Raw genomic sequence first — 11,508 nt, 5'->3', positions numbered from 1 at the left:
TTGTTTAACATCCTGCTTCTCCGTGGAAAAAGGAGAATCAGCATTTCGTATAGCCTCAGATAATCGTCTTCGGCCATAAAATATTTCCCCAAGCAGAGGGGTGTCCGTTTAGTTTGGCTGAGCGGAAGATACGTTTCTTGATGTTTTCAAGTCGCTTTAGTGTTTTAGTGAACAATGGCTTGTTACGGTTTCCGCGGTACGTTATTCTCGATATGAACTTGTCAACGAGATCACCTAGCTTGTTTTTAAATATTAACAGTTTTCATTAGTAGAGCGCGTCGAACATGAGCTCACGAACATAGGAAGAAATGCGCTCAGATAACTATTAATGGCATCATAACTACCTTTATTGTTCAGGCCGATTATTTTGCTGACTAAATCGCGTCTTACGGTTTGAAACGAAATTTTGCGTGAATACTTTGTGGTCGCTGACTTCAGGTAGATATGCTACTGATGATAAGCTTTCCGGATTGCTGGTTAGGATAAGATCTAAGATGCTAGAAGTGCTCAGTGCAACGCGTGTAGGTTCTGATACAAGTTGAGTTGACATTGAAATTCAGGCAGAAATCCAACAACAATCTCTGGCAGGCTCACTGCACATAGTTATGGGGATGTCATTGCTCCTGTCTATTTGAGGAAATTAAATCACCAAAAAGGAGGACTTCTGCTTGTGGGTGTTGATTACTGAAGGCACTCAAACTGTTATTAAGTTTAAATGTGAAATCTGGAATATTATTTGGAGGCCTGTAGCAAACACCTAGAATGATTGTGTGTGGCGAAGCGTGAACAATTAGCCATAATACTGCAAGATCAGAAGTGATGTTATTGGCTACGGAGCACGATAACTGCTGGTGCACAGCAATCAGTACACCACTCCTCCCCCCCCCCCCCCCCCCCGCCCCGCATGCCTTTGTGATCCTTTCGATAGACATGAATTCCGGTAGGTCGGCTAGTGCTTCGGTATCTGTTATATCTTCTGTTAGCCATGTTTCGGTTGTCACCATTATATTACTGTTGGATGATAAAACAAGGTTGGAAAAAGTGTCACGCTTTGGAAGGAAACAGCGTGCGTTCGTAAAGATTACAGACAATGATATGTTAGATTTGGGCCTAACAGTGCAACGGAAATTTTTACGACGGGGCAATTGCTATATTATTTCTTTGACAGATTGTGTTTGCTCGTCGTAGACGTAGCGCTTATGGCCCGTATGCAGTGTTTTGAATCGTAGAGAGAAAGGTAATGATTTGCTTTTAGCGAAAGTAACCAGATGCCTGCGAGCGTCTTGTACGGAGCGAGAGAAATCCTCTCCAACGCTGAAGCTGGTTCCTTTGAACTCGCGGCCGTTAGAAAGAACGAATCTTTTGTTTTTATGGAAGGTGAATTTCGCTATGATAGGACGGTGGCGGTTAGTACCTGTGCGATGACCGAGACGATGTGCGCGCTCAATTTCTTTCGGCTCGATACAAACAATCAAATGATTATGGCAGTGCTTGATGATAAGTTGCGTGGTCTGGGCAAACATCTCTGATCCAGTTGATTCAGGGAGGCCATAAAAATAAGATTATTGCGTCGTGACTTGCTCTCGCCATCATCAATGCGCGTTTCAAGCCTGTGTACCACGGTGGCCACTTGAGCGGTACACGTTTTCACGGTTCGAAGTCAGAGCGCAGGGAGACAAGATTTTGATAATGCCCCTCTAGATCAGTCATGCGCCTGCCCGGATCAGCAATAGCTTTGTCCGTCAACAATAAAGGAGTTTTCAGGTCTTGAACCGGACTAATTAATTGCGACTGTCCAGCAGACAAGTTCTTCAATTCAGCTAGTAAAGCATCGGAGTGCGGACCCGGGTTGCTTCGACATCACCCGACATCAATAACAAAGTACGAATTACATGAGAGCACTCAAGAGCGACAAGAAGGCAGCAGTGCGGGCTCGGCAGCTGAAGCAGGAAACGATTGCTAAACTGCTTAGAAAAAAGACTGTAAGCTTTACTAACCTGCATGACAACAGTGAATGGATTAGTGGTCTGCGTCTGTGCACAGCCGCCAAGCCCACAAGGCGCCACCGGTATTGCCTGCTCTTTTATAGTTGGCCGGAGAGTTGAAGTTGATGCCGACTGGTTTGTCCACGCTGCACCGAGCACTACCGTCTTCGGTAGCGGTGTCATCGAAAACGCAGATCTGCCGCTCCCGACGAAATCCAGTGGCCTGAAGGGCGGTGCAAATCCAGAGGTGCGCATCAGGGATGGGTGACAGGCAATGCTGTCATGTTCACCTGACCAAGCACGATATTGCAGCGGGACTGCCAGGGAAGCCTTCACTAATGATGGAAGCAACAGGCACACGAATGTGCGCTGAAACACCTGCATGACAAGAGTGAATGGATTAGCGGTCTGCGTCTGTGCACAGCCGCCGAGCTACGCCAACACCAACGCCAAGCAAAAGCAAGAATGAGGAAACAACGACGAACACCTGGGAGACAGCCGTAGAGGAACCGGCACTGAAGAAGCGAGCCGTTGAGGCGACGCGCAAGCAAACAGAAAAGGATCGCATCGACAACCTCGAAGCCAAATTCGAAGCAAATTTCACCTAACTCGAACAGCTAATCACGGGGACATCATAGCAGTCACAGCAATGAAACAAACAATGGAGACCTACCAAGCCGAGAACACGAACAGATTCGCCTGCATCGAAAGGACCCTACAGCCGATCGTGAGCCACCCGACGTTTGAGCCCCTCTTCGCGCAAAATCCGCCCAACCAGAAAACGCCGTACACGCCAACGCAATCATGGCCGCCAACGCAACAACAGCAGTGGCATCAGGCGTAACAGCGTGGCAGTGGAACTGTCGCGGCCTCGGAAGGAAGCAGGCAGTCATCCAACGGTACATCGCACATGTCACGAGTAAGCCGGACGTGATACTACCACAAGAGAGACTCACCGACGCGCCGTCCCTGCCCGGCGGTGGCACTAGCGCCAGCCCGATGGCAGAGGCCTGCTGTTCAACCTATACAGCAATCCATCGCAGAGAATACATAGATTCAAGACTTTACAGCACAGAGCCAGCACCGCAGCGGCCCGCAACACGCTGATCATGTGCGGCGACTTCAACGCGATGAACCCAGCCTGGTGCTACAACAAGAACACAGCAAAAGGCCGCGACCTGTACCAATACGCCACGGAACTCGACTTCGCCCTCATCACGGACCCGACGCATCCAACGAGAATCGGTAACTCCGTGTCCTGGGACACCACTCCGGACCCCACGATCGTCAATAACGACGTCCGGGGCGCGATCATCTGGAGAAACACGAGAGCCGGGGAAGCCACCGGACACGGCCAACATCCGGCCCATCTCGCTCACGTCCTGCGCGGGCAAGGTGTTGGAGCACGTCCTGCTCAACAGGTGGCAAGACTGACTACCTGGAACGAGCAGCAATGTACCCGGACACGGTGATCGGTTTCAGACAGTACCTAAGCACGCAGGACATGAAGCTTAATTACCAAATTGTCGGCGACGGCGATAGTGCCCGCAACAACAAGGCAATCCTGGGGCTCGACCTACAGAGCGCCTTCGATAAGGTGAAACACTCGGCCATTCTGTCTCAAGTCTCCAAGCTCAACATGGGTGAAAGATCCTACAACTACATTAAGGACTTCCTCATGGACATGACCTCCGAACTACGAGCAGGTGACCTACAAAACGCAAGAGAAGAAGCTCGGGAGTATCGGCACACGACAGGGATCGGTCACCTCGCCGATGCTATTCAACCTGGTAATGATTGGAGTGGCCGAGAAGCTCGCGGACATTGAAGACGTCAGGCACACCATCTACGCGGACGATATCACGCTGTGGGTGACCGGTGGCAGCGACACCCTCAAGCCGCCGTCAACGCGATAGAAAACCAGTTAGAAGGCACGTGCCGGACTAAGATGTTCGCCGAGCAAATCGGAGCTCCTCATACTCCCACCTACCAACAACGGCAGATGCAAGACCAGACAACGCGAACACGAAAATATCCGAATCGTAACCATATCCTGCACCGTAATCCCCGAGGTCGGCAAAATCAGGGTCCTAGGCGTGGTTACCAAAAAGCACGGAAGAAGCGGCGAAACCATCGCACGTCTCACGGCAAAAGCGGCCCGCGCGACGCGCCTCCTCAAACGAGGCTCTTTCCGGAAGGCTGGCATGAGAGAGGAGAGCCTAATCCTTAATCGTCAGCCACGTCGCGTACGTTGCAGCATACCACAGATGGCTGCAACACGAACGCAACAAATTCAACGTCATCATCAAAAGAGCGTACAAGACGGCGCTGGGCCTGTTCGAGTCCACGAGCACGACCCCCTTCTTACAACTCGGGATACACAACACGCTCGAAGAAATAGCCGATGCGCAACGGACTGCTCAACTGGAGAAGCTGTCCACGACCAATGCCGGGAGTAAGAAACTGGACGACCTGGGAATAGGACGCTCGAACGAGGCGGAGATGTAAGGCCCCGTCCCCGAAGAGGTTCGACGCCAGACCAGAATCGACCCGATACCCAGGAACATCAATCCCGAGTACAACACGCGAAGAAGAGCGGTGAGGGCCAAGGCTCTTATCGACCTGTACGCCAACGACGAGCACGTGCGGTACGTGGACGCGGCCAAATACCAGCGGAACGCCTTCGCAGCGGTCATCGTAGAGGCGTCGACCGGCACCATGAGGACGGCAGTGAGCGTCAGAAGCACCGGAGCGGAGCAAGCGGAGGAGAGGTTGCTATAACGACATCACGAAGGCCTACCGCCTGGCTCGCAGGACTCTTCCACCCCCGCATCTGAGGCTGAGTCGAGCGGAGGCGGTACTACTGATCGTTACCCAGACCGAATCGTTACCGAGCCCGGGACTGATGTATCGCATTTAGACCAAGACATACCCGACCGACAAGTGAAAGGTCTGCCGGAGGGAGACGGCAGATCACACGCACATCTTGTTGGAATGCATCAAACACCCAGAGGAAGCAAGATCAAGAACGATTCCGCCGCGGCTCAAGGCAGCCGCGAAGAGCACTATCAAGACCAACAGCTCTGGGCTATCCAGCAGGTCCTCGGGGCGCCCGAAAGGCAGGGACCTAGCGAGCCGGCAACGGCGAGCAGAGACCCGCGCTGCGTAATGGCAACCCCGTAGACGACGTAGGCCCTCGGTGCGCGAGCGCCCAACTGCAGGCACAAATAAAGTTTGTTGAGATCCAATCCAATTGCGCTCGCGTCCGCAGCACTTACAGGAAAAACGTGTGGCGCGCAGACCGCGTGTTCTTCTCTCACTTGGACTTCACTCGGGAAAGCACAGCGAGGGCGTCGGTGAAAATGTGCCTGGTTTCCTTGTCTTTTTGCGTCGAACGGGCAACACTTTGCGGAGAAAGCCTACAGAGCTTGAGTCTTACTGTATTGAATATCGTCTCTAGATAAATGTATGAAGCTCTGCATTACATCGTAGTAAAATGTGCTCTAAAAAAACTAGCTTCAATTTCTAAAATTGTGTAACTGCCTGTACAACACTATTGAAAATTGTGACTTTCATTTATTAAAAAAATTGTAACATTCCGGATAAAAGAAGGCTTTATTTCGGTACGTTGTGAACAAATACAACTACAAATTATAAAAGAAACTTTATTGTTTATAAGTGATAACCCTGATAGACAGCCCATGAACTTTCTTTTTCGCAGTCGAAATCGATCCCCTGGAACCAACTGCAGCGAGAAACGGCACCACCTAATCGCTGCCCACGTAGGCCGTCGCTGGCTGCCGTTTCCCTGCGCCTGCTTCGTGTCAGCCAAAGCAACTCGGAGAGGCCGCTGGCGATCACTTCGTAATTTTATATTTATAGGCTTCACGAGGGCCACACAGCCGCGGATACAATGCCACGATACGAAAGCTTTGTCAAATAAAATACTTCCGAAAAAAGGTCTCCTACGCTCATCTGAAATGGCACTTCGATACCCCCTCTCATCCGCGGCATTATGTAGACTGCGAACGTTGAACGACGAAGGACACCAAAGACGTGTTGCTCTGCGCTCTGCTGTCTGCTTTTTGTCCATCCGCGCATGCGATGACTCCCTTTTGCCGAACCGGCGTTCACAGTTTGTGCCTCCATTAGAAGTGCCGCCGCAACCCGGGCAGGTCGAATTCATGCGATTTCTGCCTCTGCCGCAGCGTCAGCGTACCTAGGCGACAAGGTTTGAGACTGGGATAGTTTGTGTATGTGGTGTGTGTTGGTGCGGGACACAGTGAGGTGGATAGAGGAGGTAAAGAAGTACACGACAAAGAGTGTGGGAGCTGAGGCGAATCACGAGCTCCATAGAAGACGGTGACAACGCCGAAGAGTGTCCGGCACGAGAACACGCGGCGCAAGACAAAATAAAAGAAAAATATACGTGGCTCTGCTATCGAAACGAACAGACACCAGCGGAGCTGGGGATATCCTATACTCAAGAACAACTTTTTGCAGCAATGAAGGGAAAGCTACGGAGGCAAAGCGCGCAAAAGTTAGAGCGCTTCTGAAAAGTGTCCTGCGTTTTAACCCACGTTCGTTTAGGCTAGGGAAGAGAAAACAAACACTTTATGAGCAACAGTTCAACACGACAGAGCACAATACTGAGTGTAAAAGTTTGCTTATTTTACGTCTTTTCCCTTCCGCGTCTGGGCAAACGCGAAATCATCGCTCGTGGAAGCTGCGTCGATTCAGCGTCTGTTCCGAGCAAGCACTGCCAACCAAACGCTGCCAGACTACTTGGTGAGGTAACACATGTGCAGCAGTCACGCGCCCGTAGCTTTCCCTTCATTGCCACAGAACGTTGTCCGCGAATATAGTAAAGTATGACAAACCACACACTTAGTTTCCTGGCGCTCAGGATTTCTTTGCGATGTTCTGCGTGGTATCGCGATGAATTCAACCGGCCACATTCACGAACCTCCGGATCTTCATAGGATAGGATAGGAATAAACTTTATATGTCCAACGGTTATGGCTGTTGGTGCCCGGGGCTAGGCTGCCAGGGGTCCATCGCCGGAGAAAAATCTCTCGAGATCCTCGGCAATAGCCCTGGCCCGCTGGACGGCCCACTCCTGGTCCTCGGGTGCCTCGCTGAGGAGGGCGGCTTGCCATCTCTCTGTGAGGCGCCCGCCTTCAGAGGGGCCTGATGTTGTCTTCTGCCTTCCTCTTGGTGCTTCTTGCTCATGGCGTTGACATTCCCAAAGCATATGCGCCACATCAGCCCGTTCGTGCTCGCACCAGGGGCAGCCGGGCGATGGGTGCCGCACGGGCCACAGGCGGTGCATGTGGTAGGGGTTGGTGAAAGTGCCTGTCTGCAACCGCCTCAGGTCGACTGCCTGGGACCTGTCCAGCTGCCCGTGGGGTTGTGGATATTTCTTACGTAGCAGAACTGATAGTTGGGCGAGTTGGTACGAATTCATAGTGTAATCTTTTTGCGCACACAATTGACACGGACACAGTGAAGGGGAGACACACGAGCGCTTACTCACAACTGTTTATTTTCGGAAGGATACAAAACATATGTGTAGACGCAAAACATAATGTGTAGACGCTATCGCGAAGGCAAAAACATCATGTGTGAGCCCCAACCGGCTCAACCTAGTGGCTAGAGACTTGGCCTCTAGAGGGTTACGTGTTCTTACCGCCGATAAAGAAGGATGTTTTGTTGTCCTACCTGATGGTATGTTTGGTCAAAAAGCTTGTGAAGCTATGGATAAAAATTTCAAGAGAATAGATGTTAAACCTGCTAAAGAAAAACAGCGTGCTATTGAATTACTACGTTCCCTCAGCTTAGAAAGTCTATGTGCCTCAGTCAAAAAAGCTAAAGGCCTGCATCTTGAAGTGTTTTTCTCATGCAAGACGCACAAACCTGGAGAGCCGTTCAGAGCCATTGTAACAGAAAGAAGCACTTGGCAGCAGCAGGTAGCATCGTTTATCCAAAAACAGCTTTCCTCGTTAAGAATCCCAGATCCGTTAGCAATCTGCAATTCTGAGGCAGTTGTACGCTATTTGAGGGAAAACAAAACAAAGGGATGTAACGCCTTCAGCGTAGACGTCCAAGATTTATTTTACTCGATTCCCCACACAGAGTTGTTAAAAAATGTCAAACTATGTATTTGCGAAGATAATGATGAAGTAAAATTCAGAAATGACTGTGGAGTACCCGTGGAAAGCTTTATGGAAGTACTGTTCTTTTACCTTAGCTCCACTTTTGTCGGTTGGAATGAAGCAATATATGTGCAAAAATCTGGTATATGTATAGGCTCCAAGGTAGCCCCACTACTAAGCGACATTTTCCTAGCTCGTGTTGACCAAAGTATTCACAGCGCTTTAGGAAGCTTGGCAAAAATTTTCCGTTTTGTTGATGATTTTTTGGTTATATTTGATGGGAATGAACATGGCTGCAATGTAAACAATGTACTAAAGGTGTTCCATGAATGCGGGCTTGGCCTTAATTTTACCCATGAGATTGCTAAAGAAAACGAACTACAGTATCTAGATGTGTCTCTGCGATTGCTACCCGACCACACATGCTGGATATACAGCCCTAGATCAAAAAAGCCCATATTACAGTACAAATCAGGACATTCGAAGATTGTAAAAAGCGGAATTGCGGTGTCTTGCCTTCGGGGCGCTTTAGAAAAATCTTGTTGCCACCGAATAAAAGAAAGCTTTGCCAATCAGGTAACAAGGCTAGCTTCAGCGGGATTCCCGGAACACATTATAGTCAGAGCGGCCAAAAAAGTAATTAAAATAGTAAAAGGTGTACAACCCACCGATCCTAGGAACAGGTTTAGCACAAACAGAAAGCGCCTTGCGGTTGTACCTTATGTCCATTATTTCTCCCATGGGCTAAAGAATGTAGCCAGCCGGTATGGTGTTGAAGTGGTTTTCAGTGCACCTAACAAGGTGCAAAAACTGTGCCAAGCTATTTCAAAAAAGTTTGATAATAAGGTAAAGAAATGCAGCTGCGGTCTTAAAGAAGATAAAAAATTCACAAAATGCAGAATAGGTGTTGTGTACCGGCTTCCGTTGACCTGTGGCCAGATGTACATAGGACAAACCGGTCGGTGCATAAACACCCGTCTAAAAGAACATGAACGTTCTCTCGGTAAAGAAAATCATTCACATTTATCAAACCACTGTAATCTATGTCATTGTGATCCGGTATTTACTGACACTGACATTTTGTTTTCAGATAAAAACAAACTAACACGTGAAATAACAGAAGCGTTCCATATCATGAAGTGTGCTGATAAATGCATAAGTGAAGCATCGGTTGCAATTTCTGACAGAGAATTTACATATTTGAATACTGGGTAAACCTTTTTAATCTTTTCTGTTTACACTGACGACTTTGCACTGTAACCTTTTTAATCTTTTCTGTTTTCACTGACGACTCTTGTTGCACATGCTCAGTGCAGATAGCTGGGGTATATATGTTTTGTATCCTTCCGAAAATAAACAGTTGTGAGTAAGCGCTCGTGTGTCTCCCCTTCACTGTGTCCGTGTCAATTGTGTGCGCAAAAAGATTACACTATGAATTCGTACCAACTCGCCCAACTATCAGTTCTGCTGCAGTTCATTTCTAGTACCGAGGGCTCTTTTCCGTGTTCTATCCTTCCTCCCGCTAACCCAGCTGTCTTAGCTTCACTAATTGCACTATGTGTGTGCCGAGCAAGGGTGGCCTCTTGGCATGTCCGGCATTCTACCTGTTCCCCTGACGTACAAAGATTATATGGCTTCATGAAACCGTCGATAGGACATACCAGAAGAATATGCCGAATAGTTGCGTCTGAATCGTGGAGGCAAGTGCGACACCATAAAGACTGCTTGCGTGTTGCGTGCAAGACACAATGCGGTGATACCAGCAGACGACTCTTCCTGGACTGGTGCAAAACAGCGGATAGGACAACGGAGTTCCTCTGGAACACAGTGAGGCCTCTCTTGCCCACTGTCAAGAAGGCACCCCCTACAGAAGGAAGAGTGGTACGGCTCGGGGAATATTTTATTCCAGAAGAGGACAACAAGCTTCTGCAGCTTGGGCCAAAATTCGCGCTGGAACCGGTACTGTGTCCACCGGCGAAGCTGGCAGCATCGAGAGCCGTCTCCCGACTGGTCCCAGAGGAGGAACGAGCAAGGTGTGTTTCTGAATGTGTAGACGCTATCGCGAAGGCAAAAACATCATGTGTGAGCCCCAACCGGCTCAACCTAGTGGCTAGAGACTTGGCCTCTAGAGGGTTACGTGTTCTTACCGCCGATAAAGAAGGATGTTTTGTTGTCCTACCTGATGGTATGTTTGGTCAAAAAGCTTGTGAAGCTATGGATAAAAATTTCAAGAGAATAGATGTTAAACCTGCTAAAGAAAAACAGCGTGCTATTGAATTACTACGTTCCCTCAGCTTAGAAAGTCTATGTGCCTCAGTCAAAAAAGCTAAAGGCCTGCATCTTGAAGTGTTTTTCTCATGCAAGACGCACAAACCTGGAGAGCCGTTCAGAGCCATTGTAACAGAAAGAAGCACTTGGCAGCAGCAGGTAGCATCGTTTATCCAAAAAACAGCTTTCCTCGTTAAGAATCCCAGATCCGTTAGCAATCTGCAATTCTGAGGCAGTTGTACGCTATTTGAGGGAAAACAAAACAAAGGGATGTAACGCCTTCAGCGTAGACGTCCAAGATTTATTTTACTCGATTCCCCACACAGAGTTGTTAAAAAATGTCAAACTATGTATTTGCGAAGATAATGATGAAGTAAAATTCAGAAATGACTGTGGAGTACCCGTGGAAAGCTTTATGGAAGTACTGTTCTTTTACCTTAGCTCCACTTTTGTCGGTTGGAATGAAGCAATATATGTGCAAAAATCTGGTATATGCATAGGCTCCAAGGTAGCCCCACTACTAAGCGACATTTTCCTAGCTCGTGTTGACCAAAGTATTCACAGCGCTTTAGGAAGCTTGGCAAAAATTTTCCGTTTTGTTGATGATTTTTTGGTTATATTTGATGGGAATGAACATGGCTGCAATGTAAACAATGTACTAAAGGTGTTCCATGAATGCGGGCTTGGCCTTAATTTTACCCATGAGATTGCTAAAGAAAACGAACTACAGTATCTAGATGTGTCTCTGCGATTGCTACCCGACCACACATGCTGGATATACAGCCCTAGATCAAAAAAGCCCATATTACAGTACAAATCAGGACATTCGAAGATTGTAAAAAGCGGAATTGCGGTGTCTTGCCTTCGGGGCGCTTTAGAAAAATCTTGTTGCCACCGAATAAAAGAAAGCTTTGCCAATCAGGTAACAAGGCTAGCTTCAGCGGGATTCCCGGAACACATTATAGTCAGAGCGGCCAAAAAAGTAATAAAAATAGTAAAAGGTGTACAACCCACCGATCCTAGGAACAGGTTTAGCACAAACAGAAAGCGCCTTGCGGTTGTACCTTACGTCCATTATTTCTCCCATGGGCTAAAGAATG

General features: G+C 48.5%; 2 pseudogenes; one reads left to right on the top strand and one right to left on the bottom strand.

The window, feature by feature from the left end:
- Positions 1-1,148: 1,148 nt before the first annotated feature.
- Positions 1,149-2,168, bottom strand: LOC119449048 (uncharacterized; annotated as a pseudogene).
- Positions 2,169-3,094: 926 nt separating this feature from the next.
- Positions 3,095-4,766, top strand: LOC119449047 (uncharacterized; annotated as a pseudogene).
- The last annotated feature ends 6,742 nt before the right edge of the window (positions 4,767-11,508 follow it).

The sequence above is a fragment of the Dermacentor silvarum genome, chromosome 4 (genome assembly GCF_013339745.2).
Source record: "Dermacentor silvarum isolate Dsil-2018 chromosome 4, BIME_Dsil_1.4, whole genome shotgun sequence".
NCBI classification, from domain to species: Eukaryota; Metazoa; Arthropoda; class Arachnida; order Ixodida; family Ixodidae; genus Dermacentor; species Dermacentor silvarum.
Note: the sequence above shows the minus strand (reverse complement) of the source record. Positions and strands in the feature narration are given on the sequence as shown.